Source organism: Panthera pardus, unplaced genomic scaffold, assembly GCF_024362965.1.
Source record: "Panthera pardus isolate Hobbes unplaced genomic scaffold, ASM2436296v1 HiC_scaffold_6, whole genome shotgun sequence".
NCBI classification, from domain to species: Eukaryota; Metazoa; Chordata; class Mammalia; order Carnivora; family Felidae; genus Panthera; species Panthera pardus.
In genome coordinates this window covers 105706935-105720782 of record NW_026526991.1, presented here as the reverse complement: position 1 = coordinate 105720782, position 13848 = coordinate 105706935, and the positions used below count along the sequence as shown (strand labels likewise).

At 46.5% G+C, this 13848-nt stretch overlaps 1 protein-coding gene across 50 annotated transcripts in view; it reads right to left on the bottom strand.

Moving 5' to 3' along the window:
• Positions 1–13848, bottom strand: part of CACNA1C (calcium voltage-gated channel subunit alpha1 C) — a 752487-nt gene that overhangs the window by 584191 nt on the left and 154448 nt on the right. The gene's annotated exons all lie outside the window — the stretch shown is intronic.

The following is a 13848-nucleotide window of genomic DNA, read 5'->3' as shown; positions in this document are numbered from 1 at the left end:
GCAGAGAGACACTCCAAGACCCCCAGTGGATGCCTGAAACCACAGAGAGTACCAAGCTCCATAGATCGTAGGTTTTTCCCTATACATACATACTTACGATAAAATTTAATTTACAAATTAGGCACAATAAGCAATTAATAACAAAAACTAATAATGAAATGTAACAATTACAATATACAGTAATAGGTTATGTGAATGTGGTCTCTCTGCCTCAAAATATCTTACTGGGCTGTACTCACCCTTCTTGTGATGACGTGAGATGATAAAATGCCTGTGTGATGACATGAAGGGAAATGAATTACATAGGCATTGCGATACAGTGCTAGGCTACTGCTGGCCTTCTGACGTTACATCAGAAGGAGGATCATCTGTTCCTGACCTTGGTTGACTGTAGTAGGTAACTGAAACCGCAGAAAGCAAAACCATGCATAAGGCTACTGAATCTAGAAAATCTTATGGAGCTGTGAAAGAGAAGAGAAAGCTTCCTACAAAAAGTGACTTCCAATCGGAGCCTTGAGGATACATAATAGTCAGCCAGAGGAACAAGTGCATAAAGTGGAGGTATCTGGGCTGAGACATCAAGGGCCAGCTGCATTTAGCCAGGCAAAGCAGAGGAACAACAATGTGAGCAGAAGCCCCTCAGTGAAGGGGCAGAGACCAGCTCAAGCCCAGCAATGCCCAGGTGTAAGTGTGGGAGGGAACTGAGGGTTTTCTACTGCTGCCTGACAAATGACCACAAACTTAGTGGCTTGAAACAAAATGCATTTGATAGCTCACAGTGCTGTTGGTTAGACACAGAGGGGCCAGGTTCTCTGCTCAGGATGAAATCAGGGCAGTGACAGACAGGGGAGTCCTCTTGCAAGTTCATTCACACTGTTGGCAGAATTTCATTCTTTGATGGCCATCAGATCAGGTCACTCTCAGCTCCTAGAGGTCATGCTCAGATGCTTGCTACAGGGTCCCTCCTTCATGAAAACCAACAACAGAAAATATCCCACACATCAAACCCTCCTGTACTCTGAATCTTTTCATCAGGAAGGGCTCAGTCACCAAACTAGATTAGACCTCTGTCCTTCCATTTTTGCCCCTTTCTTAAAGCCACTATGTGGGATAGCATGCCCCACCACAGTCATGCTCTCCTGTCCTAATCACAGGACAGCCCCACAATCATGGGGACAGGACTGACTGTGCAAGGCTGCAGGGCACTGGGAGTCATCCCAGAATTCAGCCACCAAGTAGGCTAGCAAAGTGGGCCTGTGGCAGCCTGCAGACTAAGATGACACATGTTCCTGTGCCTTTCCCTTTGGCATCTACTTCTTCTCCAACCCTGCCAGCTGCCACAACTCAAACCCAACTGCATTTGACCTGTGACCATAGCCCAGCTCTTAAGCAGACTAGCCACTGCCCTTGCCTGCACAACCAGAATCCACCCACAAGCACAGGTGGCTCTGAGGTCTGTGCTCTCTGAGCCTGTGAAGACCTAACCTGACCACAAATCCCACAGCACTGTGGTCCAATCTGCAGAAGACCCGATTCAGCTCACGAGGTCCCCTCCTGGACATCTGTCCTTATTCTCAATGTCTGACCCAGTCCCTAAGGACTTGAAGGCACTAGAGAGAGAACGCTTCCCAGGCCATATTGTTGATGATGTGTCCTGGAGCACAGAAACTCCAGTGTTCTCCTGTCATCTCTGCCCTGTATTTTGGAAGGCTTTACAAGTTGTAGGATGGTGCTGAAGGAACTACTCTCCTGACACACTCACCTATGCCCAAGTTAAACTAGCCCCAAAGAGCAAACACAATGAGCACCCAGTGAGCTCCCCAGCAAGGGGCTCCCTACATGTAGGGTGAGGGGTTCCAGGCCCCAGCCCAGTCAAGGATATGACAGCTGTCCCCTAGCTTGGATTTCCCAGGCTCCAACAGCCCAGCTGCACTCAGCACAAACAGGTTATGGCCACACTGCTCACCATCCATCTTGGAAAGGTCAGGAACTAAATTTGGAACTTGGCTTTTAGTTCTTTTGCATCTCTAAGTTATCTTGAGAGGAGGCTAAAGGAAAAGGTTCACAGAGGAACATACCAGAAAAAAGGGAGTAAATGTATCAGAGACCGACTATATCGGACTAGTTTTAATAACAATAGTTACTGTGATAATGCAGCTATGTTTATATGGCACTTTGCATTTTACAGAGCATTTATATACATCCTCTCATTTGAATCTTCTGTGAATCTGTGAGGTACAAGCTATTACCTATGTCACTACCAAGAAATCTAAAGGCCAGGGAAATAAAGTTATAAGGCCATGCCACTAGTTGGAGGCCAAATGGGAGCTAGACCCCAGGTCGGTGACTCCAAACTTGGGGCTCTCTCACCGTCATCACACTACCGGGTTTAGGCTGTGGCTATATGTTTACCCATATCCCAAGGGGCCTGGAGTGTTCAGGTGTATCCCACAAAGCCACACCCATGAAAGGGGATGTGGCTCTCATCTGAGGTTGGGTGCCCTTGAAGTCCCCTACATCTGATTCTGCTGGCCCAGCCACTAGACTATACAGACCAGGGTCCCAACAGAGCTCCTCATTCAAATGCAGGCCCTTCTAGCTCTCTAGAACGCTTCCCCAAACAGTCCCCAAGACTGCTCAAGGGACTGACTCGGTCCCCAAGAAGGCTCATTCAGGTTTTAAGCTTGTGGTCAGGAAGTCAGGCTGATTCTGGGTCCTCCGCTCCAACCTGAGGTTCTCATCTATTTAGGAGGAGGCTTGAAGGCCTACTTGGTTAAAGGTCTCAGCTAATGTGACTCAGGGATCCTTGAAAGAATTCGGGTCTCATAGCCAGTCTTTTGCTCAGGCAGCAATGGACACAAATGAGTTTCTTCTCACCCACCTCCCACACTTACCAAATGGCACCGACCAGGGGTGCCATGCCCTTAAGACTTTCACAAACACATACAGCCTGAGGCGCTTATTCCCTACATTCATTGTCCCTCCTCCTCTGACAACGCTTGGTAAAGAGATCATCATATAGGAGCACCTGGGTGGCTCAATCAGTTAGGCGTCTGACTCTTGGTTTCGGCTCAGGTCATGATCTCACTGTCTGTGGGTTTAAGCCCCGCATTAGGCTCTGTGCAGCACAGAGCCTGCTGGGGATTCTCTCTCTCTCTCTCTCTCTCTCTCTCTCTCTCTCTCTCTCTGTACCTCCTCTGCTTGCTTTCTCTTTCTCTCTCTCAAAATAAATAAATAAACATTTAAAATAAAAGACCATCACATATGTTATAGGTGTTCTAGTTGAGCCCCCAGTAATTAAAAGGAGCATATTATGGGCAAAACACCTCTCCCTTATCCACCTTAGGGAAGCCAAAGGGCACAGCAGTTAAGGGTATTGATTAAGGATCCACACTCCTGGGGCAAGCTAGTTCATTTCTCTGTGTCTCATTTCCCTGATCTTTAAAATGGAATGATTATAATCATAATAATAGAGGTCTCATGGAGTTATTGAGAGGACTAAATGAGTTAACACTGTAACATACATACAGCAGTGGCAGCGATGGAAGTGTGGCTACATGAGTGTGGATGGTGCAATTATTATTCTTATTAGTTGAAAGGCACTAATCCAACAACTTCAATCATACAGAAATCAGTAAGAACAAAGGGAATAAAGAGGAAAAAAGGCTTCTGAGAAGCCAAAATCAATTGTATAAAATCCACAAATTAAAGCTAATGCATTCCTAAATCAGAGTCTATTTACTCTTACTTTGTACATAACTATAATGGATGTGGTTATCCAGTTTCCACACTCCCAGGAGAGAGGGAACAGCACACTGAAAGGGCTGGTACGGGGGCAAGAGACACCCCAACAGGGACGGTGTATGAAAATGATGCCCAAAGATCCTCTCAGGTCACAGTGTTCTGGGGTCATTTGGAGTTTCCTTCACTCTCTCAATGGTTTTATGGTATTACATTAGTTTTAATAATTGAAGTTTCCAGTGACTGTACAGTCCCAGAAAAGGATGGGAGTATTTTGAGAATTTTCTTTTAAAGATCCAGGGATTTGTATTTTATATTCCAGAAAGACTTTCTTCTAATATACTTACGTTAAAAGGAGTTTGATACATGAAAGGGGTTCCATTACCCAGAGTGTGAATCCGTGTGAAACATTTTCCCCCCAAAATGAATACAGATGGATAAAAATGGAGCAAGAGGTGTCACCATGCTTAGACTTCAAAGCATCATCTCCTCTCACCCCATTCTCTGGCAAATGCAGAGCAGACAATGCTTTCTCCTCTGAAATATTTAGTGAGGAAACACTGAGTCAAACAATTGCCCCAGGCACCCGAGGGTTTAAGACAGAGTAAGCACAACTCTATCAGGGAACTTGCCATCCCATTGGAAATGCCAAGTCCCTGACCCGGCCACCAGGTGGGCTTTGCTGGCCTCCTTTGCTGCACTGGCCTTGCAGTGTGCCCCATCCTGCTCCCTGCTCTGTCCTTTCTCCCAACAGCATCCATCCTTGGGGTGAGGGTTTTCTCCTGCATGTGGTTTTAAACCACTGAGTTACTTGAGTACAGCATTCACCATGGTGTGTTCCAAGGAATACCACTCCTCAAACTGTCTGTAGTTTGAGATGGTTTGGGAAAGTCCAGGGAGCCTAGAGGCACCTTAACTCACAGGGAGGCTGCTGTAGCACAATGGTTAAGAACACACACACAGGTGTGTGTTACCCCCAGGCCTGTGTCTACACAACTGTCTACAAGACAGTGTTCACTTCGCAGCTACACTTCAAGGCACAAATTATTTCCATTCTCAGAGCTTGTGTCCTCATCGGTAAAATGGGATAATAACTAGGGTTTTTAAGATTCTTAAATGCATTAAAATACTCAAAGCACTAAATAGTGACTTGTTATCATGTTAAGGACTCCAAGAAGTCTCACAACAAATTAATTTAACTTCAGTTCTCTCAGCATTTACCAAATTTATTCTGCAACAGAACCAAGTTTGCTTTTTTAAATACCTGTTAATACTGCCAGAGAGTGCTTAATATTTGAAACATTTTCACACCTACTTCATTCTATGCTCACAGCAACCCTACATACTCCAGAGAACAGAGCAAAGAGCCCAGGCAATGCTCTCATACAGTCCTGAGTTCAAATTACAACTCTGCCACTCACTCACCAAGTCACTTTATTTCTCTGAGATACTATTTCCTCATCTGAAATAAAGGGATACTACCTGGCAGGGTTCATTCATTCACTCGACAAATATTTATCAAGAGCCTGACATATGCCAGTTACCGCGCAAGGCGCTGGGGATAGAGCAGCAAACAAAAGGGAAAAATTCTCTACCCTCAAGTAAAGAAGTAAATAGATATTATAATTTATTGCTGTGGGGATTAGGAATAGTGTTTGCAAAGCATTGGCACCTGGTGATCACTCAATAAGGGCGATTATTATGACTAAGCAGGTTTTATTACTCCCACTCACCGGAAGAGACACAAATAGGAAGGTTAAGTGGCTGACCTAAGGCCATGCAGTTCAGGTCTCTCTTCCCAGGTCAATTCCTGCAACCCTGGCTCCAGAATAGCTTTTAAGACATACCCATGCCCAGGTCCCACCCTGACCAAATCAATGAGCGCCTCAGAGGAAGCACGGTATCGTGCTCATTCTCTCATCCAAAGACAGACTATACACTGCTGCCTCTCCCCAACCCTGCTCCCTCTCACCACACAGCACAGAGACGATTCACGTACGATGCAGAAGCTATGTGGCTTATTACCTGCAATTATCTATTGGTGTATTTTACAACCCTAGTATTTATGCAAAGTGTGTAAGTCTGGGGCATTAAGATGACACATACAAGGTAGCAATAACAAATTGCATTTTGTTGAAGCATGAAAGTCTCACTCTTAGACAAACCTGATGATTCAAGAAATCACAGCTCACTGCAGAGAGATTAGGGGCCCCCTGAACTGGCATTTTTATTCACTTCTCAAATAGAAGCTCTGACTTGGGGCCACCCAGGTCTCGGAGAGCCTGGTGGGCAGGTCCTGGACTCATCTCAGAACTTGTGGCCTAAATGCAAGACCCTGCAGAGTGCCTTCAGCCCAGCCTGCATGGGGATTGTGGAAACCTCCACTCTACAGTGCCCAGGCACACCCCGGCTCCCGAAGCTATGACTGGGAAGAGACAGACACAGGGTTGTTCCAGGCACAAGACACCTGTGGGGGTGGGGGATAGGGTCCCCCACAGGCCACCCAGGGCTCTCCTTTCAGGGCTTGTCTTTCACCATGAATGCATCTCCACTCTCCTTCCTGTGCAGTAGACGATGAGGCTGAGGCATGTGCAGACACACGTCCATCTTGCCAGATTAGAGTTGCTAGAAACAAGGGCTTTTGGGTGTCCTCTCTCGCCCTTCTGAAACAAAAGCTAGCCTGAAGTGCCACTGATCCTGACTTACCCCAAGGAACCAGATGGAGGGGATGGCTTTCAGCCTCTGGTTTTGAGTTCTAAAGGACAACACCCATTTGCTGTGCCAAGGCATTGTTCTAAGCACTTCTCATACATTAACTCATTTAACCCTCGCGGCCAGCCTATGACGCCAACTCTCATCATTGTCCCAACTTTACAGCAGGAAGTGAGGAAATCTGACATTCCAACCTTTTTCCTAATGTGGCTCAAGTACCTCTCACAAACCCATCCCCCTGAGCTCACTCTAGTCTGCAATGGAGATGGCAAGCCCAGCCCCAAAACAACTCCTTTTCTGGCCTCTCCACCTCCGCAGAGAGCCTGGCTCTTGCTCCAGAAAGTACACAGCACTGTTCTTTGCACAAGGTCAAATGCCAAATATATTTTCTTAATATTTCAACCCAAGCCAAATCTTTGTGGACTTCAGGGTTTGAGAGAACTGGGAGTTTTCCACACACAATGAGTTCACCCCACTCGCTGAGGTTATTCAACAGACACCCTACACCTACTGGGTAACGGCTATTGGTGGAACAGGTTTACAGCTGCTATATTATAAATGATGTACTGCATAGCAGGTGGCATTGCCAGTAACAATACTGTGAATAACACAGAGAGAAATGTCGTGTCATGGGCCAGTTCGGTTTCATTATCCTTTACTAACATGAGGAAAAGATAACAAAGATGATGGATTTGGGTGCAAAAGTATATGTTAGGTGGAGCATAAAACAGACTTTTCTTTAAATAATGAGAGAAAGAGCCAAAAAAAATTCTATACCGGAATACTTTTCATCTCTCGGAAGGAGAAGAAAGCAAAGTGCTAGAAAAATAAGTGGGGGTTATATTAAGGAGACAGGAGAAAGGAGAGGATGACGGAGGATGTATGGAAGGGAAAACCATAAGCGCAGATGTGAGTCTGCCAGGGTGTGTGAAAGGAAGACTCTGCTAATTCTGTGACAGCACCAGCGTGCTTCGTTAAACAGTCTGTTCTTGAACCCAACAGAGTGGGAAACCTCTCAGCAGCCAACATGTCCCAGAGAGGGCTGTCAGGAGGGTGAGCTTCAGGAGGGTCCACCCTATGATGACAAGCTCAGAGGCCAGTCCCCAGTCCCCCACACCAGGTCACAGAGGAGGGGGGATGACCGTGGACAAGACTCTGGGGCCCACTCCAGACATGGAATGGGAGTCTCTGGGGCAGGGCCTGGGAGTCTGCATGCTAACCAGTTCTCCATAGGATCCTCACCTACCGAGGTCCGAAAACCACTGCTGTTGCCATCATCCCTCCTTTGCTTTTCTCAGAGCAGGACTCTGAAATAGCAGCTCCTTATTTAAAATATACGACCACACCATGAAAGTACTGGGGGAATTCTCGAGCTTCATCTTAGGGGAACCTACGTGATTGAGGGACCATGTTCTGGCACGACACTGAAGCTCAATAAACAGTCATTATGCACCTACTATCTCAGGGCCTGGGGGAGACTACAGATGCCAGCCTATGTCCTCTCCTCTTATGCTGGGCATTGAGCTCAGCTTCCCCCACAAAGCAGGCCAGTCCTCCTGGGATTCCTGGACTGCCAGAAAGACAAGCCTGAGCCAGCAACCAGTCTCTCTTCTATGTTTGTAAACTTTCTGACCTTTGCTTCTATAACTCTACTCTCTCTGGTTTCCCTCCTACCTCACAGGCCAAATCTTTGTCATACCTTCTGGGGCTCCCCTCCCTCTGTCCACCTCATGGCTGCAGCCTGGGAGTCCAGGGTCCAGCCTGCAATGCTCCAAATGAGGCCCGTGGCTTCTCCTACCATCTATGCCCTCACTCCTCCCTCTTCAGCCCCAACTGCCTCCTGAGCCTCTAACCAGTATCTACTGCCTGTTGGACATCTCCATGCGCGTGTTCCATGAGCTTCTCACTTAACAAAGCTCAGACTGCATCCCTCAGTCCCTTCCCCTTCAATGTGAAGTCCTCCTGGCTAAAGGCACATCACCATCCCAGGACTCTGCTCTCTGCTTCATCTACAATATCCAATTGGTCACAAGTCTGGGGAGGCTTACTTCCTAAATCGACCACCCTCCTTTCTATCCCTATTGTCACTATCATCTGGACTTCTGCAGTTTCTTTTTTTCTTTACAAATAGTGAAGTCTCTATCCAAGCCATTTTCCTTACACTTTCTCAAAAAGAAAAAAAGAAAGCACACTTTCTCAAAAAGACTCCCAGACCCAGTCCTCTGCTGCTCTTAAAATCTTCAGGATCTTCCCATCACCTGCAGTTAAGTTCAACTGCTGGCATGGGCCAGGAAGCCCCCCACCCCCCCGCCTCCTGGCTCTTCTCATTCACTTGAAACGCTAGTTATAAAGGGCACAGCCACAGGGCCTTTGCACATGTGTACACCTCAGCCTGAAATGCCTCTTTTGGTGCTCGCTTTGGCAGCACATAAACTGCCTCTTTTGGCCTGGAAATCACCTCTTATTGGGAGAGGCAACTCAAATATGTCCTCCCATGTGAAGCCTTCCCTCTTCTCTTCCCAATAGCAAAACAAATCAGTGCTTCCTCCCTGACACTTTGAGCCCCTAAAAGACCTTTCACGATTTGCAAACATCTGTACGTGTTTATCTTTCCTGTCTGCGTCTTGAAATATCCCAAACACTGTGCCTGGCTCTGGGCATGGATGTTTGTCAAATGACTGAAGGAGCATAAGATGGACCCATAGAAGGAGGTTCTGGAGGTAGAATACAAGGCAAAAGGCTATTGCAATAGTCTAGGCAAAAGGCCACAATGGCCCAGGCTGGAATGCTGACAATGGCATGAGGGTAACAACACCACCACTGCCCAGCATAGAGCCCTCACTATGGCACTCTTCTAAGAACCTTAGCCGTCTTGTCTCATTAATCCTCACAGCAATTCACAAGGTAGATACTGTGATTATGCTCTTCCCACTTTACAGACAAAGAAACAAAGTCACAGGAAGTTTACACAAATGACTTCGAAAATAGAAAGGAAGCTAAATTGGAGATATTGTCAATAGAAACTCCATTTCTGGAAGTCTGCTCAGATGAACACAGTGAGGGGAATAAGGTGTTCAGGATGACTCTGTATGACACCAAGGTCAGTCCGTAGAGCCAGTGACCAGGCTAAGAGCAAAGGTCAGGAGCAACATTCCTGCATGGTTTCTTTTGTTTTCTTTTTTGAGACCGGTTGTGTGATGAGAGCGAGGATAAATCCTATCTGGACTTGTTTGTCTGAAGTGTCTGCAAGACATCCTGGCACATGTCACTGTGTGCCAAGACCATACTGGGCATTTCATGATCACCGTCGGCCTTATTCTTCCCCACAACCCTGCAAGGGAGCATTACTTGCATTTTACAGGCTAGGGAACTGAGGTTCAGAAAGACTAAAATAAACAACTCCACATTAAGATCCAGATTAAGATACAAAGTGGTAAGGCCAAGACATGAACCCATATCAGGCCAACTCAAAGTTTACTCCATCCAAAAAGCCAGTAGCTCCCAAATCTGACTGATCATTAGCTCCCCAATCCTGCCCATGAGGGATTTTCCAAATGCATATTCCCAGACCATGCCCCAGAACTACTCAATCTGAATCAGATCTACCAAAGCACTGGAATCTTTCAGTTTAAGCTCTCCAGGTGTTTGTAATAATTAAGCCAGTTTCAGGAATCACTGCACTGGTCTATGGGCCTCTCTAATGTAGGAAATCCTAGCCCGGGCTTTAGAAAAGAGCTGAGAGCTGGATACATAAGTCTAGGAACAGCATAAAACAGCTAGACAGGGAACATGAAATTGTGGAAGTAGCCGGGCTCACCAAAGGGAGAGCACAAAAAGAGGAAATAAGAGAGGCCAGAACACAGACCGGTAAAAGTCCCCATAGAAGACAAGAAGCTAGAAGCAGGAAAAAAAAAGTAAGACATAGGAGGGGACTTGATAGTAACTATGTCCCAAAGCCAAGGGACAAAACAGTTTTGCAAAGGGGCACCTCACAACATAAGATGCTGTGGAGAGAAAGGGGAAGAAGAGGGCCCAAATCACAACACTCATATGCATTATATCCAGGGAGCAGAATAATAGCCTGGTCTACAAGCCAGTGTGGGTTTGGCTGGTTGTTTATTTTAGGGGTTTTCTAATACCCCTTGGCCGTCGTGCACTCCTCCCATTAAGTTGATGGCCTGCACTCTCCCAGGGAAGGTATGACACAGTGGAATGCAGGGAACAGGAGTCATACCATGGCTTCAGAGTTCAAAGAGTATAGGTCAGGGCACTGAGAACCATATAGAAGACTACAGGAGGCATCTGCTGGGCAACCTTGCCCCAAAGAAAGACCCCAAGATGGCAAACCTGGAAGTATCAGCAAGGAAACAAAAATAAGTGAGGCCCTGAGGTGTGTCCTTGAAAAGGCCTTGAAATCTTCACTGTGTCCCCATCCTGCAGCCCCAGCGTGGCCACAAGAGATCCAGAGCTACAGATCAAGAGACCCCATGCTGGAGAATAAGGGACCACACCGCCTGCAGGGATCAAAGACCAAGGCCCTTCCAAGAGGGACAAGGCCTCTTCAATGGTGTGGACTGACCACACAAGAGCAGTGTGTCCCCTTGGCTCCATAATGCAGTGGCCTAAGCTACAACTACAGGGAAGGGGCTGAGAGCACTTACAGGAATGAGCTTTATGCCACAGGCCAAATGGAGTCACAAATCAGACAGGATGTTCAGTTATAGGAAAGCAAAAACAAATTGCATTTCTTTCCCTCCTGAGTTTGCCAACTGAGATCCATATCTTTTACTTTCCAGAGATAGAGATGGGAGACAGAGAGCATGGAGCTGAAGAAAGAGCAAAAGCAAACTGGCAGAAGTGGCAAATGCAGGCTCTTGCTAAAAAAAAAATTAAAATTAAAAAATTATATATATACACACACACACACACACATACACATACATATATATAAGTTCAGGAATGGAGCCGAATTAGAGAAGTGTGTGCATGTGTGTGTGTCTATGTGTTTATGTGTCTGTGTATGTATATGTGCATGTATGTGTTTGTGTGTATCTGTGGGTATATGTCTATGTGTATGTCTACTGTGTGCATCTGTGTGTATGTCTGTGTGTGTGTACGTCTGTGTATGTGTCTACATGTCTGTGTAATATACCTGCACATATGTCTGTGTCTGTGTATACATCTGTGTGTATGTCCGTGTGTGTCTATGTATGTATATGTCTCTGTATGTGTGTCTGTGTCCATGTGCGTGTCTGTGTCTATCTGTGCATGTCTCTGTGTGTTTGTGTGTGTATCTATGTGTCTATCTGTGTGTGTTTGTATTTGGGATAAAGGAAATGCTATCATGCTTCCTTCATTTGGTAAGTCACTGCCCAAGCCATGGCTTGAAAGAGGTGGGAATTGATCTAGCACGTAGAAGCCCCTTTTCAACCCTTCACACTTTGCTCTGCAACCCCCCTGCCCAAAATCCTAGTGTAATGTCACTGACAAATTTCACTGGCTGTCCCCATCACCCCTTTCCCTCCACCTATCTAACCTCCCCTTCATTTGCAAGGTATAAAAGAGCAACAAGCAGCTAATGTTGGGAGGCATTGAAAGGCCTGGGTTTCCATGCTGGTATTATGCTTTTTTATAAAAACAGCTTTATTGAGGTATAATTTACATACCATAAAAATCACCCATTGTTAAATATATGACTCAATGATTTTTAGTACAGTTATACAGCTGTGCAACCATACTACCATCCCACTTTAGAACACCTCCATCACTCTGTGGTGTGATTTTAAAACTCCACTGTCCCTCCAGCAGTCTCTGCACTCCGCGACCTCCACCCCAGCTCCAGGGTAAGTCCAACACAACCCCTCCCCTCATTGTCCTGCCAGCCCCTCTGTTCCCATGCAGCCAGCCCAGGCTTCCCTCTCTGTGCTGCTAATCCCCCCAGGGAGCTCCACAGGAGGGGCTGGGGCATAAAATAAACACAAACTCTCTAGCCACTTTCCCCACTGCTTTTGCCTAGAGTACACCCAAAGCTTCACTGGCTTCAGAATAAGACACAGATTCTTTTTTTTTTTCTTAAGTTGCAGATTAAGTGCTATGCTGCAGGGGTTTCGGGAGGGCTGTGGTGGGGGGAGGGAGGTGGACACAGAGACAAGTATAACTGATGGAAGATGCTCCAGCTTTTCCAAGGGCCGTTTGGGAGACACTCCTGCTTGTATTTATTCTGACACAGTAAAGATTTCTTGCCTGTTAAGAGACAAGGTCACGCCTCAGAAGGCCGCATGGACTGCTAATGCTCTGCCTGCCTGCTGACTCTGGCCATGTCATCACTCGGAGCTCACTGGCCAGCTAGGGAACCTGTCCCCAACACGTAGCCCAAGCCAAGCCATAAGACGCAGCAGCCCGGCTCACACCATAACATCTTACCCAATATGGAGCTGGGGCCAATCGTCAGAACTGGGGAAAACAGGGGAGAAGTTTCAAATGTGCATCAGATCTATTTGCTGAAGGGGCCAAAGAAAATGTCAAAGGTTAAAAAGCAAAAGAATTACACCCATGATACCATCAGCAGCCAGCAACAACAGAAAGGAGAATTCTGTAACCCTCCTGCTTCTTTTCAAAACGATCTCATCAGACAGCCCAATCTCGCTAATTAGAGGAAGGTGCTGATGAGGGGAAAAGATGCACTTGGTGGGAATCACAGGAAAAGTTATGGTGTCTCTGCGGGGGGAGGGGGAGAGAGGCAGGATCTTCCTACCGCCTGCAGCAGAGGCATCCTGGAGTGCCCTGATTTTGCCAACTGCATTCCAGAGCTCTTTTCCTCCCATGCCCAGACAGAGCAAAGGCCTCTGTAATGACTTCACGCTCAGCCAAAAGTAAACACACTCTGCGCTTTTTCCATGGACAAATTCTAACCCCAAATTGCCAGCACTGGCCTCCCAACAATCCAAATGGAAAGCCGCCTTTCCCAAGAAAATAAAACCCTTTCAACTAAATAATACATCTTGGCTGCAAAAGGAAACTTTCCTAAAAGCTTCCTAGAAATTACTTCTCGTGCAGTGATACTACAGATCACCTGAGCAAACCCTACCAATGGGACACAGTCGCTTAAAATAAGTAACAAATGACCCAAGATGAAAGCTTGCGCCTGCAAACACCTGCACGTGCAACTTATGCAGCACATTTTGTAGCCCTCAACACACACACACACACACACACACACACACACACACACACACACAGCACACATCTCACCACCACCTAATTGGAATATTTTTTCTGAAAACAGGCTGTGATAAGACAGGTGCTGATTTGAATAGACAGCAATAGCACTTGAGATCTGAGCGTGGCAGCACTTTTGCGCATGTCAAACACACATGTCACTTCTCCCCACATTCC